Genomic DNA, 15,932 nt, shown 5'->3' with positions numbered 1-15,932 from the left:
AATCAACGCCCAGCCCAAACCGTTGAACCTAGAAAGCTGATTTTCACAACAGGTAGTTTACACAACGCAAGTATCCACTAAGAAGTCATTTAAAAAAATTCCACCCTTAAAGGGGTGAAATGGGGTTTGAAAGTTTGTATCGGGATGGAGTTAAATTTTAAGTAAGAGACTTGAAACTTTGCGTATGCACTCCTTATTACAATACAAGAAAATGAATTTTAGTTTTTAAAAAAATTCACCCCTAAAGGGGTTAAAAAGGGGTGCAAACTTTGTATGGGGATGGAGTAAAATTATGAGTAAAAGACTTGAAACTTTGCGTATGAACTCCTTATTACAATAAAAGAAAATTAATTTCAGCATTTTAAAAAATTCACCCCTAAAGGGGTTAAAAAGAGGTGCATAGTTTGTATGAACCGATTTAGATGAAATTTGGTATAGAGATAGTTTGTGACCCGGGGAAGGACATAGGATAGTTTTTATCCCGGAAATCATCCCCTTAGGGGATGAAATGGGGGGTGTGGAGGTTTGTATGGCGCTACAATATTTAAACGAGGCCCACGTGGGCGGAGTCGCAGGCAGAAGCTCAATAGGGGTGCAAAGTGTGTATGGTGAAACTCTTTTTTTGAGCTATAAAAATTGGGGGTTAAATAGATTTTTTTGACATTTGGTGACATGTATGGTATGGAGTTCCCACCTCAATTTTTTTAGGGTTCCGTACCCAAACGGCCATAACGGGATAGTATTACTAAGACTCCGCTGTCCGCCCAAGCTCATGAACCGTGATAGTTAGAAAGTTGAAATTTTCACAGATCCTTTTGCCGCTATAACAATAATTACTAAAAACAGAATAAAATAAATATTTAAGGTGGCTTCCATAAAACAAACGTGTTTTTTTGCCATTTTCTCGGCAGGGTCTATACGATACATCCAAATAACACCGAGTGCTACCATCTACGCTAATTACTACATGAGGTTAGAGGGCCGACATCCTTCAAATATTTAAAAACTGTTAACTGTATCCTCCATCCAACATTTCAACTAGCGTGTAACACCCTTGGACTGCTAGAGGACGCTAAACATTGGGACACAACGTGGTAGAGACCACTGTCAATACTGGTTGCGCTAGAGGTGAATCCATGTATATACCACGCATACCTCTAATACCATCTGAATACCCGTTTGAATTTAAAAGGTTGCAGTTCACCCTTAAGGTCTGTTTTGCAATGACCATTAATAAATCACAGGGTCAGTCGTTAAAAACGGCAGGGGGGACGGCATGACCTGAGGGGGGACTGCTTCTCACACGGGCAGCTTTACGTGGCTTATTCAACAACAATAACAACATTGTTGTTTAAAATAACAATAATATCATGCAATTACAATAATGCATTGTAATTTGTAAAATCACTTTGTTAGTAAACTACAGCACAATTCTACCACCGTAGTGAAAATAGTGAATAAACCTTATTCATTAACCTGCCTGCTAGAGTTTGTCAACCGAGTCGTATCATCGTTGTAAGGAGCTACGATATAAACGAGTTCCACGCGGACGAAGTAGCGGGCAGAAGCTAGTATTACATAGATACCTATTTTACTACTTAAACCAATTTGTATCATTCAAACTATTTAACACAGTGCTTAATTAGTCTAAAATTATCGCAATGCAACTCTGAGAAATCTCTTGTCTCTTTTTACTGTCGCGCTTTTTCGTTTCAGCGACTTTTCACTTCAAAAATATTGTTTACTCTGATAGGTATCTATTCAAAATTGTTCTCACAAAAAAGTCAAAGTGCTAACCATGTTAACGCTTATACTCGTACAATTGTATACTGGTTGCAAAAAGCTTTAGAGGTAAGATTTCACGATTCTTCAAGCACGTTTATTTGAAAGAATAATGCGTGAGAAGAAACAATATGAGGACTTATTTGCTCCACTGGATATTGTGTTCGTAGTTTCAATAGATTTATCTTAAATACGGGTTCTTTTTTGTTGTCAACATTTATGTCAAAAGCATACTGTATATATATTTCATTATAATGTCTAATTTTTTCTAATTAATTTAATTGATTATTGTTATTCTATACAAAGACTACAGAATATAAACTTTACTTTTAATATGATAGCATGCAAACCCTCTAAGAAAAACCCAGAGTGTGTTAATAGTAAACGCGAAGTTAAGTTATTCTAAGTTAAAGACTTTAGTCTTTTTCTTACCTGTAAAGCATAATTACATGACAGGGAGGAGTAATTTTAAGTTGGAGTAACTTTACACTGCGTTTATTAATAAGAAAGAGAAAGCTTATATAATTGATTTTTATTTTTAGAAAATTCTCCAAAACGAGCAAAAGCACGCGGCACTACTTCTCATTTCTGGATGCATTTCGTCATTTTCCCAAAAGATATTTATGGATGTTGTTACTAATAAAAGACACTAGGTATCATCAATTATCCAGCTTTTTATGGTATGTTGACATCTGAAAAACGATGATTTCACACATTGAAACACTAGAGATCCTCAAAGTTTTTAACAAAGTAAAAACTATTTGAAATTGGGATACTTTACCTTCTATTCCTATTGAATAGGACTAGATTCTAGAAGAATTCATGAAGAAACCCGCAACACTAAATCACATCAAAAACATAAACTGACGAGATCTCTTGTAAAGCTAAGTTCTATTAATAAGCCCTAAAGCTCTGTGAATCCTGAAACTCTATCTTAATATATTTATTTTAAAAATATCTAGTTTAGTCGGTCAAATTCGACTCAGACTTTTACATTAAGGCTAATTTCGAATTGTCGTTCTTGCTTTTTCCTTATGGGCCGGCATCGCTCTTGTGATTCCTCTGGTACATGGGGCGCACTAAAAGTTTTGCACTTCTAACAAATCGGAACTATTTGAATTTCGAATGTTATATTCTTTGAAAATATTTTGTTTTTTATCACACATCAAAGTTCTGTGATTTCTATATTTTCCCCAAAATCAAAGATTTGATAAGAGGTTTTATTTTTAACAGGCAGTGATAGCGTTCAATCAGCACGTAGAAAACATGCCTTCAGAACTGTGGTACTCCTGTTTTAAAAAATGGTTCGATCGCATGAAAAAATGTTTAAAATGTAAAGGAGAGTATTATGAAAATCAATAAACATAATATTTTGGTTATAACATGTTGTTATTTTGAATTACGCAAAACTTTTATTGTGACCAACGTATTGCAAGAGAATGTGGGCGCGGCGGTGATCACTAAGCATCAGGTGACACGTGTGCTCATTTGTCTTCCATTTCATAAAAAAAAAACTATTTGAAAACACTTCGTTAAATTTCAGCTTTTCAGCTCTGTCTAGTTAGAAAACAGCCCGCTGTCAGACAGATTTTAGGATTAAAAATGAAAACCTAAAACTCTTCCTTTCGCCATCCTTTTAATACTTAGATCATGTTTCTATCACTCGGATCATCATATAAAATGTTTTCATTAAATCTTCTTCTACGAATTATATCCTATTTTCTTTTGTATTGTCTATTATCTTTAAAATTATTTAAGATATTAATCATTATTCGTGTTATTTTACATTCAAATTAATAAAATACAAAATATTTACTGATATTATGTGATCCCAGTGTCTTTCTTATTTCGTGTAGTATTCTTTTTTCAAAGTTTTCAAGTTCAACCCGGCATTTTAGTTTCAATTATTACCAAAGTATAACAGAACATGTGACACGTCAACGTCACACATTGTTCGAGACTGGCTCGAGTGCACACACTTGGGCATAGTATTAGTTGCCGTACTTTACGAATACGCCTGCGGTATCTAGTTGGAGCGCAGCGGAGACCAATCCTTAATCGAAGTTTATACCATACATACTAATGAACCTATAGACTTGTAAATAAAGTATATAATCCAACAAATCAAATAACTAAGATAAGTATTCAGAATCCAAAAGTTTTGAATTTTCTTGAGTGTTAATTCCGCCAATATTCGTCTTCAAACAATTCGACACGTGTTTCGCCTCTACACGAGGCATCCTCAGGATATAGTTCAGCCCTGTATTGTTTTCCTGGATTGCATTATTCTAAAAATATGTATATGTTTAAACTTTTGTGTAATTAATATGTATGTATCTGAATTGTATTTTTAGTGATTGACGTTGACGAGCAATCTTTTGATTTTATGTCAATAAAATATTTTTGACTTTGACTTTATGTTGACTCGCCAAACTCTGGCACAAGACTCAATAAATTTTCTATTTTTCAGAAGCTGTTAAGATCAAAAATTCTATAAGATTAAAATAAATTATTATATTTTGTGATAACACATACAAAAGGTACCCGTTTATGTGTGTTATATGTATTGGTGAACAAAACAAAAGTTGTTGTATCAAAACAATAATAATAACGTGAAAGTAGAAAGTCCTATCTAAATGAACGGGTCCTCATTGCTGTCATATATTATTGTAATCGCTTGGGCTTGCGTGTTTTGTTTTGTGTTCATTATTTCCTCTTTGTAGTATAGTTGAAGATAATTATGCAAAAACACCTCAAAATGATGGCACATATTTTCTAAGTTTTATAATCAACTTTGCCGGAGAAAGCATTGGTAACCGAGTATTCTAGAAAAAACGAGCAAGAAGCAAAAAAATCTGCAATTTATTCTATTATATTTAACACTATTAAAGTAGGTTTAAACACTCTTTTGCATATATCAGCTATACTCGTTGATATTAAACAAATAAAGGTTTTCTATCAACTGCACTTAATACACTGGTTGGTGAACACAGTTACAATCAAACAAGTGAAAAATTAAAGCAAACGTTACAAATTGTTGGAGGAAAAAAATAAGAAAAAAAAAACCTTATGTATGCACGAAAGAAGTTATACTTTTTTGGCGTAACAAAACAAATCCTTAAAATTATTTATTCGACGTGCTATTCTACGTTTGTAGAAAAAACAATATTGTAAAAATCGTGAATAAATTATTGAATATTCACAAATACGGCTGTATTGGCTTGAACCATTTACCTGTCTTATTAATGGACGAAGAAGCCAAAAAAAATAATTAATGTGGCAAACGTCAGAAAATTTCTGAAAACTTTTATTTTTAGATGTCGTTGTGCGCACGCAATAGTCAAAGAAGTTTATCTTCAATAACATCAAAAATGTACCAACGTCATTATGTTTTGCTTTTACGTCAATGTAATTTTGCAGTTCTTAAGCGTATTTAAATATGATTTAAATATTCTTTTATTGTATTTAAGTTTGGTTTGGTCTTGTTACCAATGCTCTAAATAAATAAAACAAACAATCAATGTAATTAATCAGAAATGTGTCAGATGTCAATAATTGTTAATTGTCAATGTTTAAAAGACATATTTTTATAACCATGACAACCTGTTACTTTTCTGTTACCGTGATCTCAGCGCATCTTAAAATTTCACTATCATCATTTTTTCATAACGCGCCTGAAGAAGTACAACTTTAAAAATTTGTTTTTGAAAATTTAGATACACTATGCTCTTTTTTTATTAATCGGTACTCTTTATTTATTCCCTCTGAACTTCAATGTATTATATTTCTTTCAGAAAAAGTTGGCAATCCTAGGTATGTTTATCGAGTATTTTTCTATTATCTTTCCTTTTTCAAATCCTTGAAGTCTTACCAATCCTACCCGCCATTCCAAAGGTATACGCGTAACAGAATATTCTAATAGTAACTGCTAGTTTACTTTTATAGGTTCCTCCTAGTGCACATGTAGTATCTGTTTTCCAAATGAGTAGTAATAAATATTTTTTTAAATAAAATAAGAAATAATGGTATTGAAGATCCAAATATCTATATACGAAGAATTATTTAAAAATGGTTATATGTACCTTAAAATTAAATTTTTGGTTGTATTTTTAACATATTGGTAAAATTTCGTCTGTATCTTGATCATATTAATTTCTCGCAAAATGTTATCAACAATATAAAGACAGTTCAATGTTATTTCAATAAATTTGATGATTAGTTATGGGAACCTGAAAATTATTTGAAGTATTTTTTTATGAAAATGAGGGACGGGACGAGCAGGACGTTCAGCTGTTATTTATTTATACAGTTATACACCCTGCCCATTACAATGCAGTGTGGTTCTGGATTCTTGAAAAATCCATAATTCTAAGCAGCACTACATTTGCGCTCTTCACCTTGGGATATAGGACGTTTGCCCAGTAATTTAACTAGCTATGGCTTCATTCAGACCGAAACACAGTAATGTTTACACAATTACTATATTATGGTAGAAATAGGCGCCGTTGTGGTACCCATAATCTGGCTAGCATCCTGTGCAAAGGAGCCTCCCACAAACACTAAATAAAAATGCCACCAATTAGAATAGTTGTAGGAAGTTACTTTAAAGTACGTAAAATATATGATAGCGAAATCATAAATTTCGAACCAAAGCTGCTAGAATACCTACCACTAAAACAGTAATTAATACATCAACGAATTGGATATTAAACTTAATCCGATTGCCAATTACGTTTGTGTAAACAAAATTTATTTCAAAATTAAAGCACATTTACACAAGAGATGAACTGATATTAAATTTTGCTAAAGTCTGCTTATGTTACTAATTACATAAATCGGAAAAATGCAAAAATCCCTACCTTCATGTATCAATTTTTTATCATAAAGGTGGACAAACGAATGTATTTGACCCACTGACCTCTACTATATACCACTGGACTGGCGGCTGCCAAAGTGCTTTTGTGCCTGTTAGATATTCGCCATTTTGGCGCTGTTGGCCATAGCGAGAGTGTGTTGTACTAAAACTAGTGATGATAACCTCAGCAAACACCGATAGATAGTGGGAAACTATTTACAAAAAAAAAAAGTACTTTATTACGTTGATTCTTGAAGCATAAATAACACTAAAAACGAACGAAATTAATTAAAAATGCAAAAATACTTTAGACTATTATACGTTCCTTTGCAGCCATTTGTATTGTATGTCAAAATTAGTTTTCAGGACGCTCGCGAGTGGCACTTCAAATAGGCTCAAAAAATTGCTGTCAACCTGTCCAGTGGTATTTATACAGGACATAGATATGACCTGAGTGAGACTCTCGATGTAAAAAAGTGTAAAATATCACCACCGCTTTCTTCTGCAGCAAAAGAAAGATCATCAGCCCTTTTATATTTTTATTTCATTAATGTACTATAGTGTTACTTTCTTTATTACATCAATAAAATTGCGGTAATGAACGAATAAGGGACGCCTCTTTTTGCACTGATAACGACAGAAGAAGAAATACTAAATAAAAAAAAACAGAAACAGGTCGCAATATCCAGTATGTGTTTTTGTGGTTTTTATTTATTTACTACCGTAGAAGAGACATCGACTTGTAAAAAGAACCCAACGAGAGACCAACCACTACAGTAAAAATTAATGAAATGAATGCGATTTTTTCAATTAATTCTCATCAAACTACTAAAGAATTAACGGCTTGGTATTATGTTTGTATACCCACAATAAAGGATCATATGCATCAAATCGGAAATAAAAAATTGATGAAAGACCTACGGAGAGACCAAAGCAGGTGATCAAACAAAAGAATTACTGAAACCTCTGTTAACTCTAAAAGTTAAATTTCATGTTCTGATTTATAATTAATAACCAGCATCCAGAAATTCAGGAAGGGTATTTGATCACAAGCACTGTTGGTGTCATTACAGTATTCTAGTTCTGATCTAGCCGTTCTCAGAGCTCTGGGACCCCTAACATTCGAGCATCTCTTCGTTGTATAGACTTTTTTTATGAAAATAAGGGACGTTCAGCTAGTGTTAATTGATACGCCCTGCCCATCCCAAAATTCTGAGTGGCACCCCAACTGCGCTCGTCACCTTGAGACATAAGATGTCAAGTCTCATTTGCCCAGTAATTTCACTAGCTACGGCGCCCTTCAGACCGAAACACGATAATGCTTACACATTACTGCTTCACGGCAGAAATAGGCGCCGTTGTGGCACCTATAACGGCACTGGTGTCTATTGTAAGTACTTACTTTACTTTGAACAATGATGACGAAATTTACAGTGAAAGTCCCCCGATATACTCCGTACTCAACAGACCTGGCACCAAACTACTACCGTTGTATCGCGACTTGGACAATTTTATACATGATATGATATAAAGTAAAAAAAATGCCAGATTTTGTAAGGCAACCAGTGGGAGGCTCCTTTGCACAGGATGCCGGCAAAATTATTGGTATATTGGCGCCTCTTCTACCGTGAAGCAGTTATGTGTAAACATTACTATGTTTTGATCTGGGCGCCGTAGCTAGTGAAATTACTGAGACTTAACATCTTACGTCTCAAGGTGACGAGCGCAATTGTAGTGCCTCTCAGAATTTTTGGGTTTTTCGAGAATCCTGAGCAGCACTGAATTTTAATGGGCAGGGCGTATCAATTATTAACATCCTGCTCGTCTCGTCCCTTACTTTCATAAAAACAAAATATATATAATAAAATTATGAATTCTTCAGTACAAAACGGTAATTTTATACTTTAACCCATAATATGTCCTACTTTATACAAGCATTATTTGAAAATATAAAATAAAATTGTGGTAAAATGAAAGGAAAAGAAAACTATTTTATTTTAAAAAGCATAAACTTTCAGCATCGCGAGCAGTTAGCAATAAATTGTCGGGAAATTGTATGCAGGCAGCATGTTTGTATCAAAGCTACGTCATAAACTCCAAGCTATTGTTATAAGTACGGAACAATGTAAATACTTCAAGTGTATGTATGTGAGTTTTGTTATAAAGAGCTAATGAATTTATAATCATTTATGGAAAATATTAACAAGGTAATTATTAGCTTTCTTTTATGTTTTGAGCGGAAATGTAGTGGGAGCAGAGATAATAATTAATATTTTTTTATTGTTGATGTTAAAAGACTGTGTCAATTATTAAAAAAATGTTGATAATAATATCCTAAGATAATTTATACGTCTCGATAGAGCCACTTGCTGCTAGGAAACAACCGATGAAACAGGCTAGGTTTATTACTTTAGTGTGCGTGACATACGTTTTACACTCACTATTAATATGTCACTTTATTTTACATTGTTTGTACATTGCTCAATATATAGGTGTGCTGTCCACCTCAATTTTTTTCGATATTTTCACAGTCTATCTAGATGTATAAGTGATCTAAGATAATATATTCTTAATATAAGATAGTAAATTCTTCTTCTTCGTAGTAAACTTACAGTCAGATGAAATTTTGTCGAACGAAGTTTTGAAGTGTAAATGTGAAAATGTACAATTTTCTTTTTTTTTTTCAAGTGATAACACATACGCAGAATGAATAAGCTAACGGCCGTTCCCAATATACTATCTACAGATAGAGATAAATTACTATATTCTACTGTCAGTAATTAGTTGTCAATAATCTGAAGCTGTCCCAATATACCCGTTAAGTCATTCTTATCGCCTTATATTGGGACGTGTGAATTGCAATTTCAATACAAACTTCTATCGCTGGTAAGCTATATGTCCTCCCATTGACAGACAGCGTGTTCTGTACACGCTCTGAGTTCCCGTCGATAAGTTTATTGGGACAGAAAAGTCAACGATAGTTACGATTATTATATCAAGTTGGCCACAAACGGACTGAATATTGGGAACGGCCGTAAGTGAACCGAACCTCCTTACAAGCGCTTTTTGTCTCAATTTAATACTAATGAGAAAACTAGATGGCTAATGTAGTTCTAAAATCGATCACGCGCAGGCGGCGCCAATTTCATATCAAAATGTCAAAGATTTATTGCGACTTTCTACTTACTGAGTTTAAAAAAAAAGTTTATTTTATCATCTTTCATTTTATTATACTGTTTTCTTGCAAATATGTTGAAATACTTTATATGATACTCGTGCGGAAATTGGTATTTACAAAGACGGTTGGTTTAGCGGGCATTTTACACATTCCAATTTTCTACAAGTCTTATCTCACTGTTATTAACTGTGAAAGTAGGCGTATAAAGTGCAGTTATTATCAAAACTTTCAACAAAGGTATAATAATGGAGACATTACTCAGTTCAGTACAAATTTGAGATTATTAAGGTCTTTGTGGAGACGCCGTGATCTGCAAAACTCTTCCAAACTTTCAATGAATCTGACCTTTCCTTTGACATCGTTCAACAACTAGTAATCTATTGTTATACTATAAGTGGGTTAAGTTGGTATAGATATAGCTTATAATGGATACAATTAAAATTTGAAAATCATTCTATACATTTTTAAGCCATTGTACTTTTGTTTTTTATGTCTTGCTACGAGCATGGCAATGACATTTCTTTGTTCATAAAAAAAAATCACGATTTTACTTCAAATACTTTTGAGTTCTTTAACCATATTTATTCAACATTGAATAATAGTGCACTTCGTCACGAGTAACAGCTAAGTATCTACTCTAAGTATGAAATATTGAAGTAAAACTCTTTTAGGTGCGTTTTGAGAGTAATATTTATGGATAGATATATTCTATATAAATATAAAACATCCGCAATAAAACGAAAGTAATAGATGCCCTTCAACATATGAAAAAACTGAATTTTTAAGTATATACATGATAAATATATTATCATTTTAACAAGCTTATATTGAAATGAGTTGACTACAATTTTTTTTTTTTACAATTGGTATTATGAATACACTACACAATTATGAAAATTATTTTAAAAGTGAGAGTAGTAATAACGAACTTTATTCAAATGGTAAAAAAAAAATAACAAAAAACAACCGACTTCAAAACCACAAGTACATCTCACCTATAACTATATAGATACAAACCTATCTTGGATGACATCGACTCCAAAAATTACAATAATCGTAACTAGAATTAGATTAATTAATCAGATTGTAAAAAAAATACGCAATTATTTTTATACTTTTTGGTGCATATCTATTGTTTTGGAGAAGTTTTTTTGAAGTTGATTGTTTTTTTATAATTTATTTTTTTATTTTATGATTTTTTGTGAATTTGAAGTACAATAACTAACAATTTATCTAAATATGTGAAGATAAAGTAAATTGTTCAATGCAGCAATGAACATAAGTCGTTAAGATCATTGATCAAGACCATTGATCGTCATATTCGACTACGACAATTACTTGACCATCACGATGTTATGGTAGATGACCCAAATATCCGGATAGCATAAAAAAGATTCGGCCCAGTATCGTTAATTTGCTCCTAAGAATTGAAGAGTTACGTTACTTAGTCATGGATTCCGTAATCAGAACCTAACCAAACTTTCGCCAAACTATCTTTGAAGTATATCCTTTCCAATAAAAAAGAATCATCGAAATTGGTTGGCGCGATATTGAGTTATTCGTAAATTTATCATCCACTTTGCTATACACATGCATAGCAAATTTAAGACTTTTATGGTTTTCTCATGGATTCCAACTTCAGATCTGGACCAAATTACAATGGGACCACACAGGAAGCACCAGCTTTCAAATAAAAAAAGAATTTTCGAAATCGGTTTACCCAGTTGAAAGTTTTGAGGTAACAAACATAAAAAAAATACCGACAAATTGAGAACCTCCTCCTTTTTTTGAAGTCGGTTAAAAAACAAAAAACGAACAATAGAACTTTTGAGTAGGTAAGTGATAAATATATTATTATTTTAACAAGCTTATACTGAAATGAGCTGACTACAATTTTATTTTTATTTACAATACCTAATACCATAATAATAGGGTTTAATTCGGTGTCTGCCCGCTTGGGTTGTTTTGTTATAGACGAAGCTATCCTCAGCTCAAAGTCACGCGTGGCGAGGGTACCTGCTATTACATTTGGCTTGACACCGACTTCAAACCAAAATTGAGCAGTCATTGACCTATCTTTATTGAGACGTAAGAAACCGATCCGTTTTTGATGAGATTGACAACCGATGATGAAATATGCATCACTAAGCGCCCTGAATTGATCAATAAAAAGGGTGTTTTTATAACTATAACTCTAGACCACAGACACTTTTAGCCACTCAGCAAAACTTAAAAGGCTGGCTTTGGCTTGGATGTGCTAATACATCCGCCATATAGTACTACCCTTACACCTTTAGACTTACACTTGTTTCGGTCTCTTCAGAATTCTTTGGCAATGTCAGGGTAACATCTAGAGTGGACTGCTATTTTTTTTATGAAAATAAGGGAAGAGACTAGCAGAACGTTCAGCTGATGGTAATTGATACACCCTGCCCATTATAATGCACTGCGGCTCAGGATTCCTGAAAAGCCCCAAAAATTCTGAGCGGCACTACAACTGCGCTCGTCACCTTGTTTAGCGTCATTTGCCCAGTAATTTCACTAGCTACGGCGAAGGGAAGGGCCCTTCAGACCGAAACACAGTAATGCTTACACATTACTGATTTAGGGCAGCAATAGGCGCCGTTGTGGTACCCATAATCTAGCCGGCATCCTGTGCACAGGAGCCTCCCACTGATAGTACTGCTAAAACAACTTGTCGAGTTATTTTTGATCAAAAGCCCCAAAATTACATCAACGGGATCATGTCATTTCCTACAAGATGGAAAAATGTCATCGAACTAAGTGGCTCATATATTTTGTAATTAAATATATTATGAATAAATCGATCTATAAATACGAATTTTAAATCGTGTTATGTAAAGTATTTAAACTAAAATTTATTTCTACTAATCTTTTCTGTTAATTTACTCTAAAAAGGAAATCTTAGTACGCTGCGGGTGTTGTAGAATGCTAAATTATATATCAAAAAGTTTACGTGCTTTACTTACAAAGACGTACATGTGCGTGATGTTTTCTCTACATGCATTTATCTGAGTGACCTACATAAGGAAAATTAATATTTAATTAATACTTTTTTTGCATTTTTTTCACATTTTTTAATGTTAATGTTTACTATATGTTATATTATCAATATAATTATGTTATTACATAAGTAGTAATAATTAAAATGTAACTTTTACGCAAAAAATCTAATGTGAAAACAAAGTTACAATTACACGCGTTTCAATCCCTCAAAAGTTTCATTTAAATATATATTATAATTAAAATATTATTTTAAACATTAAATTTTGCGCTTTTCAAAATTTTTCATGACGCGATCACGTTATTTTATTATAGTTATTAAGAAAAAGTATTTGCGCACAAGAAACACCTACACCCCAAAATAAAACTCAAAACCGTCGTTGAAGAAGTTAAGGACTTACTACTGGCGTCCATGAAACGAATTTATAAACATCCCAACCCTTCGGAAGGCTTAAGTATTTGATTCTTTATTATGACCAAACTATAAACTTAATAGGTATATTAGCGTAATAGACAAACACTCTCCTCATTACGGTGAGATTATATTTAAAATGTTCATGTGTGCTAGTTTTACAGATGTGTTAGTGATTTAGTAAAGTGTGTAGTATTTTGCTTTTGGTCAATCACTATGACAAATATTGACTAACGGTTTCATATTCACGTAAACGATATATTATTATAACACATATTATTTTCTTAAATGATGATAATCTTTAGAAAATAGAGTATTTACTGCGTATAAAAAATGTAATATTTAATATCTTAGTGCATATTATGTTCTACGAAAATAAACATCACAAAAGTAGTATTAAAAGATCAGTATTTACCAGTGAAATGTTTCTTTAGATTGTAGTTGCTGCATAAACCAACACAATCTAATACAGAACACGACACCATTATATTTTTAATTAATATCCGTTAAAACACAGAACAATAACGAGAAAAACACTAAAATTAAAACGCGGTCCAATTTGGCAGGAGACTAATGGACACTGAATAGTTTCAAGGTCTTCACCAATTTCGTGTCTTTCTCACACCTAGGTTATTAAGTAAGGATAGTTATCTCACTTTGACACAGGGCTCGTCTGTAACGGTATACTAAGTTTATGACTAGTTGCCACAGCGGCACATTTGTCTACTGTAAAGCAGTAGTATGCAGACATTATTTATGCTTCTTTTATAAGGCGCCGCAGCTAGCGAAATTATTAATGCGACAACATCTTACGCTTAGCGCGTTTTCAGTGGGACGTGCTCTGCAAAGGTCACTAACGTCGGGTTGAATAAAATAGTAATAAAAACGTAACTTTTATGCAAAAATCCCAATGTAAAAATACAGTCCTTTAAAAAGTATTTTATATAAATGTGTAAAACTCACGCTGAGGTTCTCCGAAAGACCAGCGCTGATCATTTCGCCTGTGGGTATGACCAGTATTATGCTGAGGTGAACTATAATTCTGCATGTTCATATAAATTAATAAATAAGACTACTTGTATAATTTAAGTTGCAGAGTAAATGATTTTTCTTTCTTTTCTTTCTTCAACCAAAGAACATATAACATACAACATGTCACAAGGTGACGAGCGCAATCGCAGAGTCCTTCAGATTTTTGCATTTCTCAAGAATCCTGAGTGGCACTGAATTATAATGGGCAGAGCGTATCTCGGTAACGTCATGCTCATCTCGTCATTTTTTTCATAAAAAATAAAATATTCTGATAAATATTTCGATACACCATAATATAAACTTTTGTATTTTTTTCAATACCGATAAACTACTTTGAGACAATAGATGCCATTAAATATGTCTGAAAAGCAGTTGCAATATCGACATTGTTTAGGTCCAAGCAATTTTTAGGCCTTTGTTACTCTTGTTGGCAAACACGTTCAATACATGTCTCGTATGCTTCACTCGTAAATACAACAACATGAAATATGAAATCTATTCTTTCTTTATAAAAAAATTTGGGTATATATCATGCCATGAATAAAAATATAAATAATTTCGTTCAAACATATTTTGTAAGCGGTGCATGTTACACAATATTTTACTCTTTAAAAATATTTTTTAGAAGTAAGTAGGTGACAAGAGAAGCCGTGATATTGTTTATTTTACTTTTAAGCGTTTCTGAGCTCAAGGATGTATACCGGGCCCTTGGACTTCCCAATATGCAGAATATCACGTACAATACCATGCTGAACAAGCACTAGCATTACATATTTCATATAATATTAAATCTAGCGCACATTGTAAATATCAGAATATTATGGAACATTATTAGTAGTACATTTTCTTATCATTCTACTATTTAAATGATAATCGTGTATACAATGCCCTACTACTCGAAAATAGTGAAATACATGACATCCACAGTTCATATGTTTATTAATGGAAATCTAGTTTGTGTAAATTCCTTAAATAGTTTGAATCATTTAAAAAAATCTTAACATGCCCTTTCCATAACTATTCACTTATTATAATTTCTCTCTGTTTTTTTAATACTATTATATTACCTAAAGCTAGTTTTAAAATCGCTATTATTATTGTATTTTAATAGTAATTCATTTCTGTTATGATATATATGATAATGCTGTGTACACACTCTCGTGGAATTGCAGCCTATCTTGTATTAAGCTGATAGTTTATTTTTTGTTAATTGTGTAACTATTTGTTCTCATTCTGTTGTGTGTACCTATTTAATAATTACCTTATTAAATAACTTAAGCCGTGGTTTCTCTCCTTTCTTCATGCTCTTTATTAAGGGCTGGTGTAAATTCTATTTTCTTTTTTAGGGGCGTTATTATTTAAAAATACAATTTCAATAACAATTACAAGCACTACCATAGCATTTTATATGCTTAGAATGAGTAGTATCATTTATATATTTTTAGATTATTAGGTGTTATAAAAGCTGTAATTTTAATTTTATTTATTTATTAATTCTTTTTTTTTTTAATCTATCGAAGGTGTAATATACCAAAAAGATGATTCTTTTAACAAAATACAGTAGTTATATGTCAACATTTCTTATTTTAATGATAAAAATTACCTACTTTTCGTGTGTCGGGTACAAATTTTCAATTAGACATTCAAGT

This window comes from Leptidea sinapis, chromosome 8 (assembly GCF_905404315.1).
Source record: "Leptidea sinapis chromosome 8, ilLepSina1.1, whole genome shotgun sequence".
NCBI classification, from domain to species: domain Eukaryota; kingdom Metazoa; phylum Arthropoda; class Insecta; order Lepidoptera; family Pieridae; genus Leptidea; species Leptidea sinapis.
This window is presented reverse-complemented; position numbering follows the sequence as displayed.